The following is a 12650-nucleotide window of genomic DNA, read 5'->3' on the forward strand; positions in this document are numbered from 1 at the left end:
GCCAAAGGTGAGTAAATCACTCCTACTAGATCAAAACCTAGAGAGAAGGTAGAGTCTAGAGTGAGAGGCTCAACAATGGTGATTTTGGAAAAGTAAGAGAGAGAAGAGAAAGTGAAAAAGTGATTTAAAGAGTCACAAATTCGGGACTTTAACCCAGGTCTCCGCTCGAGCGTAAAACACCCCGCTCGAGCGGCCACTCACAGACTTCCGCTCGAGCGGCCAACCTCCCGCTCGAGCGCAGAATGCACTCGCCCAGCACTTTTGCAGAACCAGGCCTCCGCTCGAGCTCCCAACCCTACGCTCGAGCGGCACTCAGACAACCCCGCTCGAGCGGCCAATACCACGCTCGAGCGTACAACGCTGCACAGGAAAATACTGAATGGGTGTAATCTACGCTCGAGCGCCAACACCTCCGCTCGAGCGTACAGGCCAAAAATCTGGGCAACTAGTTTTGGTTTCTAAACTCAACCAACTCAACCAACCTGTAACAAACCCGCTCAACACATCCTATAACTCAAATACAAAGTAAGAAAGGATGCAAACAAGATAATAAACAACTACCAACATCCACGGACACATGTCCGGATCACTATACAACAAGGGTAAACCCGGGATTGCTATATGTACAGAACATTGTTTGATTAATTGAATCTGTTATTGAATTTTAATTTAATCTAAAATTGAATCTGTTATAAAACATTGTTTGATTAATTGAATATGTTCTTCATATACTGTTAGAGAAAAAGGTCTAAATCGCAAACCGCCTGCACATCCGTGAACCTTATCCGTAGAAACCGCAGACCGCAATGCGGGCGATTGTGGGTTGACTTTTTTCCAAACCGTATAAATGCAGGCGGGTCGAAATTGAATCACAAACTGCACAAATCTGATTCGTAACCACCCTTAACTTCCATTATAATGGGGTGATTTGGAAAGTTGGTTAAAAGTTGGTTTTTTTAACTTTTTTGTTCCTTTATGTGTAAAAAATGTAAGAGGCAATGTGATTCAAAATGAGTTAAAAGTTAAAAGTTAGCATTTAGCTAACTTTCCAAATTATCCCAATATCAACCTATGCAAAACTTCCACGTAACACCAAAATCACCAACCTAAACCTAAATCAAAATATAAAACACAATAATCTCAAACACCAAATGAAATATATTTTCATATGAATAAAAAAGAAAGAAGAATAAATATAAATATCTATATATATAAAAACCGCTTAACTGTTTAAGATTCGTATTTTCTTTTCGATTTTACTCTTCCATTTTGAATAATTTACTAATAGTAACTTATATGTTAAGTGAAGGTTTTTTCGTAATTACGTAAACATTTTTGGTCAATTAAGCAACAGGTTTTTTTTTTTTGTAATTACACAAACATTCTTGGTCAATTATGAAACATGAATCTTTTATTTTTTTAACAAATTACAAATGAGTGCTGCTATTAGCACCTACCAAAATTCTTTGGACCCCCTATTTTATAATTTTTTTTATTACAATTATACCATAAAGTAAAATTACATTAAAAGACATTAAATGGAACACCCACCTATCAATAAGAACCAATACTCTATAATATTGGACACCCACCTCCACCCCCACCCCCACTCCCACTCCCACCCCCACCCCCACTCCCACCCCCATCCCTACCTCCAACTCTAACTATACGTATTCCATGTTTGTAAACCCTAAACCTATTACTTTTCATAACCAACTAACATAAACCCTAAATCTATTATTTTTCATAATCATCTTAAATCCTAAATGTGTTATTTTCATTACCATCATTAACGCCATTGAACTTGAAAGTTTTTTTTTAAGTATAACGTATACTTCATCACTTATTTCACTGTGTAGAGCAATGAAGGACGAGGACAACAATTCTAGTGAGGCCGGCATTCCATTGATAAGTTTATCTGTCTTGTATTAACATTCTCGGTCGTTTTCGGTCGTTCTTGTTTCGTTCGAGCTGTTCAGTACTGGTTTGTTGACTGTTAGAATTATGTTCGGTAATACAGTACTGAACATAATCCTTTCGTTCAATACATAGGTTCCGAACATTAATGCAGATAGTCAGTTATGTAATTTTCTTTGTTAAACTAACTTAGAATGAAAAAGAGTGAATTGGAATGGATTTAAGTTATGTATTTTGAATGGATTTAATTCATGTTATTTTAAGTTGTGAATTGGAATGGATTCAAGTTACACAGTGATGAACAAATTTTGTTCGGATATACAGTGTTGACAAGATCATTATTGTTCGACAAAACAGTTCTGAACAAAATACATTGTTTTGGCTATACAGTGGTGAACAAATTGTTTTGGGCTACATTCAGAATTCTGATAGCGATTCACACGATGATTTTGTTTTTCCTCATCTTGCAAACGGTTATGCAAATCCCGTAGAAATTGGAGTATCTTCGATCGATCTCAGCGATGACGAAGATGTAAAAAGCAACGAAGAAGATGATGATGAGAGAATGAGAGAGGTTACTGATTTGGCAATACAGAGAGTGTTTAGAGAAGATGAGAGTTGTTGGGATGTTCCGTTGACGGTTGAGACGACGATGAGAGTGATGGAGGGTTGGGGTCCAAGAATTCTATACTGGACCAAAGCTCCAAACTCTGAAGATTGAGTGAGTCAGAGAAGGAGAGGGATGAAAAATTAGGTGGGTGTGCATTTCATTGTGAAAATATTATGAATATGGGTAAATTTGGTAATAAGTGGGGTGTCCAAAAAAATATTTTTAAAATTTAGGGTTTAGGGTTGGGGTCCAAAGAAATGGGGGGTCCAAAGAATTTTGGTAGGTGCTACTAGCAGCAGACATTACAAATACACCCATAAAGTTTGTTTAAAATATGTATCGGTTCTATAATATTAGAAATTACAATTATCGTTTATTATAAATTTTAATTCAACACAATATATAGTCAGGTGAAAAACTATTCTCCTATGCAATAATAAATTATCAAAATTGTTTATTGAAAAATATTTCTAATATCATTAAAAATTGTTAATTGACTAAATGATTTATTTATTAACACAATGATTAACTGAAAAATATTTTTCATATTATTAAAAATTATTAATTTACTTTATGATTTACTTATTAATAAAATTAATCATTTATTATGCGAGTATGATTTATATATTCATAATATTAGTCATATATATATATATATATGTATGTATGTATTTTTTTCTGCTTGTTTATTAGTTTAGTGAATTTTCTTAGTAGTTTTTTTAGATAGGAGAATTATCTTAATATTTATTTTATATTTATCTGTTGAGAAAACCTACATACCATAAGTTTTTTTTTTAAAAATAAATTTGGAAGAAATGTTAAAAACTTATAAATTCACTAAAAATGATATGGTCATAGAATTGAAGTTTACATGATTGAGTTTATAACAAATCAAAAAATGATATATATCATACCATATAATTCTATCATATATCTAATTACTTATTCTATTCAATTTCAAAAAATAATATTTTAATTTTTAAAAAATTATCAAAATATAAAACTAAAATATACTGTAATTTTTAAACTAATATATCTATATATATTATATAGGGGATTTTTTTTAAGGTCCTTAATAATAGTAATTTAAAGGATAGAGGACACCAAAAAAAAGGGATGATGTATCAGGTCCCTCAACTGAAACGTGCGCATATTTAATTCTTTCTTGGACCAAAATACCCTTCACAAATCAACTGAGAGCACTCCACTGGATTCCGACGACTTAGTTCCATTCCAAAAATCCAACCATTTTCACGAGCAAGAAAACAAGAGAATTAGGGTTTCACAATCATCTTCACTATCGACAATACGGTTTCATTATCTTCTGCTAAAATCTTTTCCATTCATTCCTTATAAATTTCTCTGACCTGTTTTCACTATTCATCGTCATCTCAGTTTATCTTCATCTCATTACATCTTCATCTTAAGGCATATCAGTTCGTGATTAGGGTTTCATCGTCACTTTGGTAAGTTTTTTTACAATCCAACGAGTTTTTCTTTGAAAACACAATTAATTGCATATTATATTAGCCTTCCATTTATTAGGGTTTCAATTTCGTAAAAAAAAAAAACTACATGAATTTGAAAAATTTTATTTCTCTAAGTTTTGAACTTAATCTTGAAGATGTTTGTGTGATTTTGTTTGTGAATTTCTCTGTCGTTTGAATTTCTCTGGTATTGGCTTGATCTATGTTTCTACTTTGAATTTTCTCTAGCATGTTTATTCTCCCATTTTCTCTGGCATGGTTAATTTCTCTATATTTCTCTGTGTAATTTTCAAATACAATTCATTCAAATTTCTTTGCTCTATAAATTTCTCTAGCTTGCCATATTTAATTTTCTCTAGCGTGTGTCATTTTCCTTTTCTGTGCTTGCTAGATTTATGTTTCTTTCTTGAATTTTCTCTGGCTATATTTGACATCTATATGTAATATTATTCTCTTGTCTGTGTCTAAGTTTCTTTAGCATTTATAATTTTCTCTGGTCACATCACTTTTCTCCCTTATGTGTCTCTGTCATGTTTAAATTTCTCTGGTTGTGTATGTAAATTTCTCTGACATTTTAATATTATGGAATGAAAATTTTCTCTGAAATGTGTAATTTTCTCTGGACTGTGTTTGAATTTTCTCTGGCTATATTGTACATCTATATGTAATATTATTTTCTTGTCTGTGTCTAAGTTTCTTTGGCATTTATAATTTTTTCTGACCACATCACTTTTCTCCCTTGTGTGTCTTTGTTATGTTTAAATTTCTCTAGTTGTGTATGTAAATTTCTCTGGCATTTTAATATTATGGAACGAAAATTTTCTCTGGCTATATTTTACATCTATATGTAGTATTACTCTCTTGTTTGTGTCTAAGTTTCTTTGGCATTTATAATTTTCTCCTGCCACATCACTTTTCTCCCTTGTGTGTCTCTGTCATGTTTAAATTTCTCTGACATTTTAATATTATGGAATGAAAATTTTCTCTGGAATGTGTTTGAATTTTCTTTGGCATTTTCATTTTCTTTGGTTGCTAGATTTATGTTTCTTTCTTGAATTTTTTCTGGCTATATTTTACATTTATATGTAATTTTTATCAATTTTTTTTTTTAAAATTTTCCTGTCATGTTTATGTTGCTTTGTTTATTTTCTCTGGGAATACAAATTATCTATGGCAACATGTGTTCCACACAAAAACACTTAGTATTCTCTTGTCTATGTCTAAGTTTCTTTGGAATTTATAATTTTCTTTGGCCACATTACTTTTATCCCTTGTTAATTTCTCTGGCATGTTTATGTTGCTTTTTTGATTTTCTCTGGGAATGAAAATTTTCTGTGGCTAGATGTATTCTACAAGAAGACAATTAGTACTCTGACATTTATAATTTTCTCTGGCCACCTTAGTTTTCTCCTGTATGTGTATTTTCTGTAGCATGTTTAATTTTTTATGGGATTTAATATTGACATCTTTATGTTTTCATTGTCTAGAAATGGCAAAACACAAAAGTAGCAAAACACCAGAAACACCACAAAAGAAACAGAAACTCTCTGAGTCTTCTTATGATCTTAAATAAAAAAAGCAGCAAAATACTACAAACTCCTCATCAAAAAACACAAGTCCAAGGTGATAAAGCAGCAAGCGTCAAGATGAATATCCCAACTTCAAAAGACTTAAGCTCAAGAGGGAAAAACCCTGTTAAACTCCAAATAAGGAAAGCTCATTACAACATCCAATATCGATCCAACCACTCATCTATTGTCTCATTTTTTTAAACCTTTAAATTCAATTCAAACCAACTTGAAGAGCTTCAAAAGACTCCATTCTGGTATTTGATCCAAGCTCTAACCACTGGAAGGATGGATTCAAGGAAGTCTAGGAAATCTAATGATGATGTAGTTTCAATAATCCAACGTTACAATGAAAAAACGAAAGCATTCACAGTTGGTAAAAAGAACTTGACCTTTACAACTAATGACATGACCTTGATTTTTGGTTTGCAAGGTGGTAAAGAAGCCATGTCATTAAGATACTTAAAAAGCCAAAGACTGCATTCCTAAGGAGAAGATTCCCAAAGGACACAAGGCTCACTGGTCTTGTTCTTAAGAATGCCTTGGTCAAAGTAATTAAAGGCAAGTAACCAACTAACTGCAAAGATGTAGCAATCATTGTTACCTTGTACTTGTGTCTCACCCTATTTTTGGCAATAAGTGAAAATTCAATAGGGTGGGTTTTTATCAAGTATGTGAAACCTCTTGAATCAATGAAGCAATATGATTGGCCAGAAGCAATCATAGCAACATTGATCGATTCTATAACAACATTACACAAAACTCCAGAAAAAGTTATGGGATGTGTCATTGCATTGTTGGTAAGTAGAATTTCTATTCAAATTTACAGTTTTGATACTTACAAATTTGTGTGTTTAGAAAAATTTAATTACTTTAATTTCCATCGCAATATTGGCTATGTGAACATACGAATATCATTGACTGGGAAGACAGTAACACAACTGACTTCCTTAGATGTATCAAGTGGAACCTGCAAAGCTTGACCAAACAGTTGCAGAAGACACCAGTCCACTCTTTTGCACCTCCACAGGTTAGATTTTTATCGCCACAGCATTCTTAGTGAAATTTTAAAATTTCTCTGACCACTGGTTTATTTCCCTCATTGTGCTTTGAATAATTGATATTAATTTTCTCTGCGATACGATAACATATATGAAATAATTTATGTGCCTTGACTGATTGACGTCAATTTTCTCTGAAGTTTCAATTTATGTTGCTTCTTTAATTACCACTGGTTTATTTCTGCCCTTGTAATGAATTTTCTCTAGAATCCAAATTTCTCTTACCACAGTTGTAACATATTAACTTATATGCCTCGATGGATTTTCTTTGATATCTAAATTATGTTATTTGTTTCATAATTTTCTCTGGCCCATAAAATTATTTCTCCTTGTATGTAATTTTATCCGGCCTATAACTTATGTGCCTTGACTGATTGAGATGAATTTTCTCTGAAATTTTAATTTATGTTGCTTCTTTGATTAACACTATTTATTTCTGCCATTGTAATGAATTTTCTCTGGAATACAAATTTCTTTAACCACAATTATAGTGACATTAACTTATCTGCATTGATTGATTTTTTCTGATATCTAAATTATGTTACTTGTTTCATAATTCTTTGACCTATGAAATTATGTCTCCTTGTGTGCAATTTTTCTCTGGCCCATTGTAGATGTCCCCGAACGTCCCAGGAGGGAAATCCCGTTTTGTTTGTTGGGCTCATTACAGTTCAGGACTCAAATGTCACGATCCTATATCTAATCTCGCAGAGTGCAATGCAAGACCGATGAATCATCAAAGAGTCCAAATCCGGAAAATCGTTTTTGAAAACAGATTTTTTTGAAAGCAGTGCCAAACATGGACTGCTTTGCCAGATACAGAGTCGCAACCTAAATATTTTATTTTGGGGAATTTAGGAAACCCTGACTCGTTTGCCTAAGGCCACGTGTCCGTCATCACCAAAGTTGTCTCGGCTGGGGAACTTGAGTACGATTGGGGAAGGTCACTTCGTGAGTACCCCCGCTCGCCCGATCAAAGATCGGCCTCTACTAACCATGATATCGAGTTTTGAAAATATTATGTGCTCTATTCCGGTTATTAGCCTAGATTTACTATGTGATGCGCACAACATATAAGTATAGACTGGATTGCCTAAGTCGGAACAAAGTATCGCACATCCATTTGTTTTGAAAATGGATTGAAGTTTGCTACTCGCAAGTAGGCTAAAACACGGGTTTCAACGAATTATTCCAGCTCAAGCAACCCAATCTTCACCCACAGGTATTCAAGCAGGTATATCACATAAGCACATAGCCTCATGGTAAGCATGTTATCATGGCGGTCACTCACACACATGCAAGGATGCTAAAGCATAAACACTTACCGAGTACTCCAAGCCAAAACAGAAGCTATGTTAGAAATCCATGCATGATCCTAACTATGCTGAAATGCCTAATGCAACATATGCAGGAATGCAACTACAATAGGCTCGGCTATTCTAAAGATGGCATGTGAAATGCTACAACTAATAAGTATTTAACTCAGAATTGAAATACAATGCAGTTAGTATGATGCGCCGAGCCCGGTGCATGCAAGACAGATAAATGAATGCAAACATGCCATAAGTATGCTAATTGAAACATGCCCTAAACTAACCATCATAAGTTGGTAAATAAAAGGGAGAAAGACGTGGGGTTAGAAGACATACATCACACACACGTACACTTATTACAATAATTGGCCTTCTCTCGGAGGGTCTGAAAGAATATTACACAACCAAAATAAATAACGAATTATTACACAATACTAATTACTTAACAAATGAATTAGGTAAGCAAAGTAAACTAGCATGCTATGCTACATGCAATGGACTGCCTCAGTTCTGTTCCGAATGATGAAGGAAGCATGCATACTCGGGTCGCTTTGTCAAGAAATTCCATCGCGACGCCTCACCTCGCCCTTGTTTGCAATTGATCTCAGAAACTTGCACAAAGTTCCAGAAGGCTGAAACTCTACCTTGGGAAGGCCACCGACTAGTTATTAGCATGGGAGACCATCTGCCGACCACCCTTTGTGGTGGAGACCAAAGAGGGTGGTCGGCCTGCCAGAAAATCTGGTCGGCCGATCAGTTTCTACCTCTGCTTTCTGGCTTTTTCTGCAACAAAGGCAAGAGAGAGAAAAGGCAATGTATTTTCAACAAATGTAAGCTCTGAAATATGATGTGCAATGGCCTCAAAACATGAAAATACCTCAGCACTTGCATGTAATAGATCTCGAAACTTAAAGCTAAGCATGGATATTGAACTACAAGCATGCAAAATAAGCATCATTCGACCATGAGACCCAAAAACAGAGCTGAGGCAGTCCAAAATGTACACAAAATCAGTTTAAGGCATGGCCAAAAAGTGCTAACATGAAGGGCCAAAACAACATGCAACATAGGCTAGTAAGCATGGTTTACACTACATGTATATGAAGCACATGAGAGGCCACCAAACCAGCCAAAAACATAAACATGGCATGCCAAAATATGATCAAAAATTCACTGAAACTCAGTCAACACATAGAATGAAGTGTTCCTTTGAAAGGCCAATGAGAGGGTTGTTCTACACATGTATGATGGACACACAAAATGGAAAAACTACCTCTGGAAAGAGGTTATGAGGGCCCTAAAACTCACTAAAAAGGGCCTGAAATGAGTCTAGGAAGCATGCAAGTAAAGGCCCCTTTGGAAGGCCTTAAAGAGGATTACTCTACACATGTATAATAGACATTCAACATGGCAAAAGGGGCTCTGGACGGAGTCTATGTAGGTCACGAAACTCACAAAAAGTGGCCTGAAACATGGCTTTGAAATATGCAAATAAGGGCTCCTTTATAAGGCCAACAAAGTTAGTAAACAAAACAAGGGGTGAGAGGGTCACCCCTCTCTGATTTTGAGGCTCAAAAACACATGTCAACCACTGAAAATCCACCAGATTTCAATGGCTAAAAGGCCAAACCAGGGCCAACACAAATGCTCTAATGCATAGCTCAAAACAAGAGGAAATGAAGCATGTAAGGGGGTAGATGACCCCCAACAGGAAAATGGTCTTAAACAAACATGTTTAGAAGATTAAAACAAGACTTTTTTCAGTTTATGAAAAAGCCTAAATATGCTTTCAAATAAAGCTAAACTATGAAGCAAAATAAGGCTACAAAGAGGGAAATAGAGACTTACCCTTGTAGAGAAGAAGGCCAACAGCTTCTAGACCAATGTAGCAAGCTTTCAACCATTGAAAAAACAGCTCCAAGGTGCTTAGAGTGATGGTGGAGTTGTTGTGCTTGGAGGTGTAGGGCAATGGTGCAAGAACTATGGAGTTTTGGAGCTCAAGTGTAGAGATATAGAGAGAGAGGTGTATAAGCTTTAGATACAAAAATCTCAACCCTTACAAGTGGAGGGGAGGGTCTCTCTTATAGAATAAGAGGTCCAAGGCTTCTCTTAGAAGCTTGGAGCAAAGGGACCAAGCTTCTAAAAGAAGCTAAACAAAAGGGTCAAGCTTCTCTTAGAAGCTAAGAGTAAAGGACCAAGCTTCTTTAAGAAGCCAAAACAAAAGGGTCAAACCTCGGAAGATGGAGAAAATGCCTCCCAGCCGGCACAGCTGAATTGTATTTAGGGAGACCAAAAAGCAGAAGGCTGGCCGACCAGGGGTCAAAAGGTTCAAGTTGAAAAGGTGGTCGGCCTACCCATATTGGTGGTCTCCCAGGTGAATGCAACTCAATGGTGGTATGGAAGACCAGAAATTGTGGCTCAAAAGTGAGGGAGACCACTTACCTGTGAAGAAAAACCAACCGGCCGACCGGGGAAAGGTGGTCTCCCACCCTACTACCACCTTCCTAACAATAAAACTAGGGTCCATGCCAAAAATGAACCCACACCGATGCAAAACCAGGGTTCGGAGGTCAAAACGCGCAGCCGGGTACCCCGAAAACTGACTATCAAGCACCGGAAGTGGCGTACGACCACGAAGGTGGTCTCCCGGGCCACAGTGTCCCTCTAGGGAGAGGAAACAGGGTGTGTGCCAAAAATCGGAGCAAACAGAGAAAGTTAGGCAGGCTCGAACCGAGGCGCACGGCCGACGGCTGCAAAAATCGAAAACTGGTCTCCAAACGGGAACAATGGCCTACGACCATGAAACGTTGCCTACGGCTATTGAGAGATGGTCTACGAGACCTCTCTTTCCCTTTGGGAAGAGAAAACAGAACCTGGTTCACAAACCGAGGCGAAGCACAAAAGAGTCCCGAAGTCTGGAGGCAAGGCTCTCAGCCGAGACTTTGCAACCTCAGAACGAGCACAATATACAACATCACCGAGCGCTCAGTTGGTGACGTCTGAGTCTTAAGGTCGGTAAAAAATGGGGTGTCTACAGTTGCCCCTGTTTGACAGAACTTGAAAGTCATAAGTGACGGGAGTGAATGTCAAAGCCCAGAGACGAACCATTTTTGACAAGGCCGAAGACTTAGACAAACAGGCAAGATAAAAGAGATGCGCCCGCAGGCATGCTCGCAGGCGGGGGGCAAAATACAAAATGATATGCACCAAGTCGAACGTAACTCATGATCATGCAAAGCAGCAAACTGTAATGAAGCAAATATTCACAATAGATGCAACAGTTTTAAGCAAGAATGCAAAACAACAACTACATTTTATGCAGTAAGAATGTAAGAGAATCACAATTCTCGATACGTCTCACACGGAGAAGATACAATACCTGCACGGTTCGTCTGGTCGCATCAGCTTCAAATGAACCGTACATACAATATCGTGCCTGCAAAAGAGAGAAACTTAACAAGCACAACACAGTTAGCGACACATGTTCAACACTACATCGAATGCAGACAAACATGGTGCCGATGGAAAAGTGCATCGCAATGCGAGAGAAGCGCGCGTGATAACGCAAGTTAAGCATAGAGGTATGACAATACCGGTGAAACGTGCACCACAATGTAAGCGATGTTCATAACAATGCGAGTGGCATGCATAACAATGCTGGATAAGCGCGACTTTACGAGCATGTTTAATACAAAACATTGAGTAGAGAAATGCAAGCTTCGACGAGGACAACTCAAATCGCGACCTCCGGTTTACCTCCCGGAAGGATCACAACGTATTCAAAAAGAATACACCTCACTCTCGGTGAGTAACGATGAAACACGCATCGAAAGTTGGAGTTGAAGTTCTCGCGGAGGGATTTCGTGCTGAAAAGTGCACTTTCCTTGTACTTTCTCAAGTGCCGGGGACTCCGATCACCACCAAAATTTGCATAGAGCTCAAAGTGGCATTGTAGACCACCTTGGGAGGGCCACCGACCAGGTTTGGAGACCACCGACCAGGTTTAGTGAAAGGGGTGGTCGGCCTACCAGAGAAGGTGGTCGGCCGACCACCTATCCAAAAATAGGGGCAGTTTGGTACTTTTGCATTTGTTTCTTTAAATATACTTGGCCAATGTAATAACCCTCACCATTGATTACTGATAACCCTACTGATTACTGCTAAATTGTGACTGATTATGATAAGTAATTGAATCGACTGAAACACTGAACTGACTGATTGAACGTACTAGTTTAAATGCATGTCTATCTGTTTGACTGTTTAATCATCTGTTCATGTTTTATGTTTAAATTGCAAATCGAAGGCCTTATCGGCGGCCGAATCTGAAATTGATTAGTGATATGTGTTAATCGTAATTTATGTGATTTTATGGCATATTTATCTGAGTTGTGATTTGGTATGATTAAATTAGATTAAAATGAGCTAAATTACATAAGTTACCCTATTTACCATATTGCCATCCTAGTGGCCCACTACCTAACACATTCGAGCCTTGCACTTGATCACATAACACTTCTCCCTCAGCCATTTCAGAGGCCACAACCGACTAGAGTGAGAGAGTGAGAGAATAGGAGTGATTTCAACTTGATTTTTGTGATTTGGCTTGAAGAATTGAAGTATAGATTGCAAATTGAACTCCTAGACCTTGAATACATGACTTAAGGTAGAACACGCACCTTCTTGAACTTGTTTTT

Source organism: Camellia sinensis, chromosome 1, assembly GCF_055761805.1.
Source record: "Camellia sinensis isolate YWXY chromosome 1, ASM5576180v1, whole genome shotgun sequence".
Taxonomy (NCBI): Eukaryota; Viridiplantae; Streptophyta; class Magnoliopsida; order Ericales; family Theaceae; genus Camellia; species Camellia sinensis.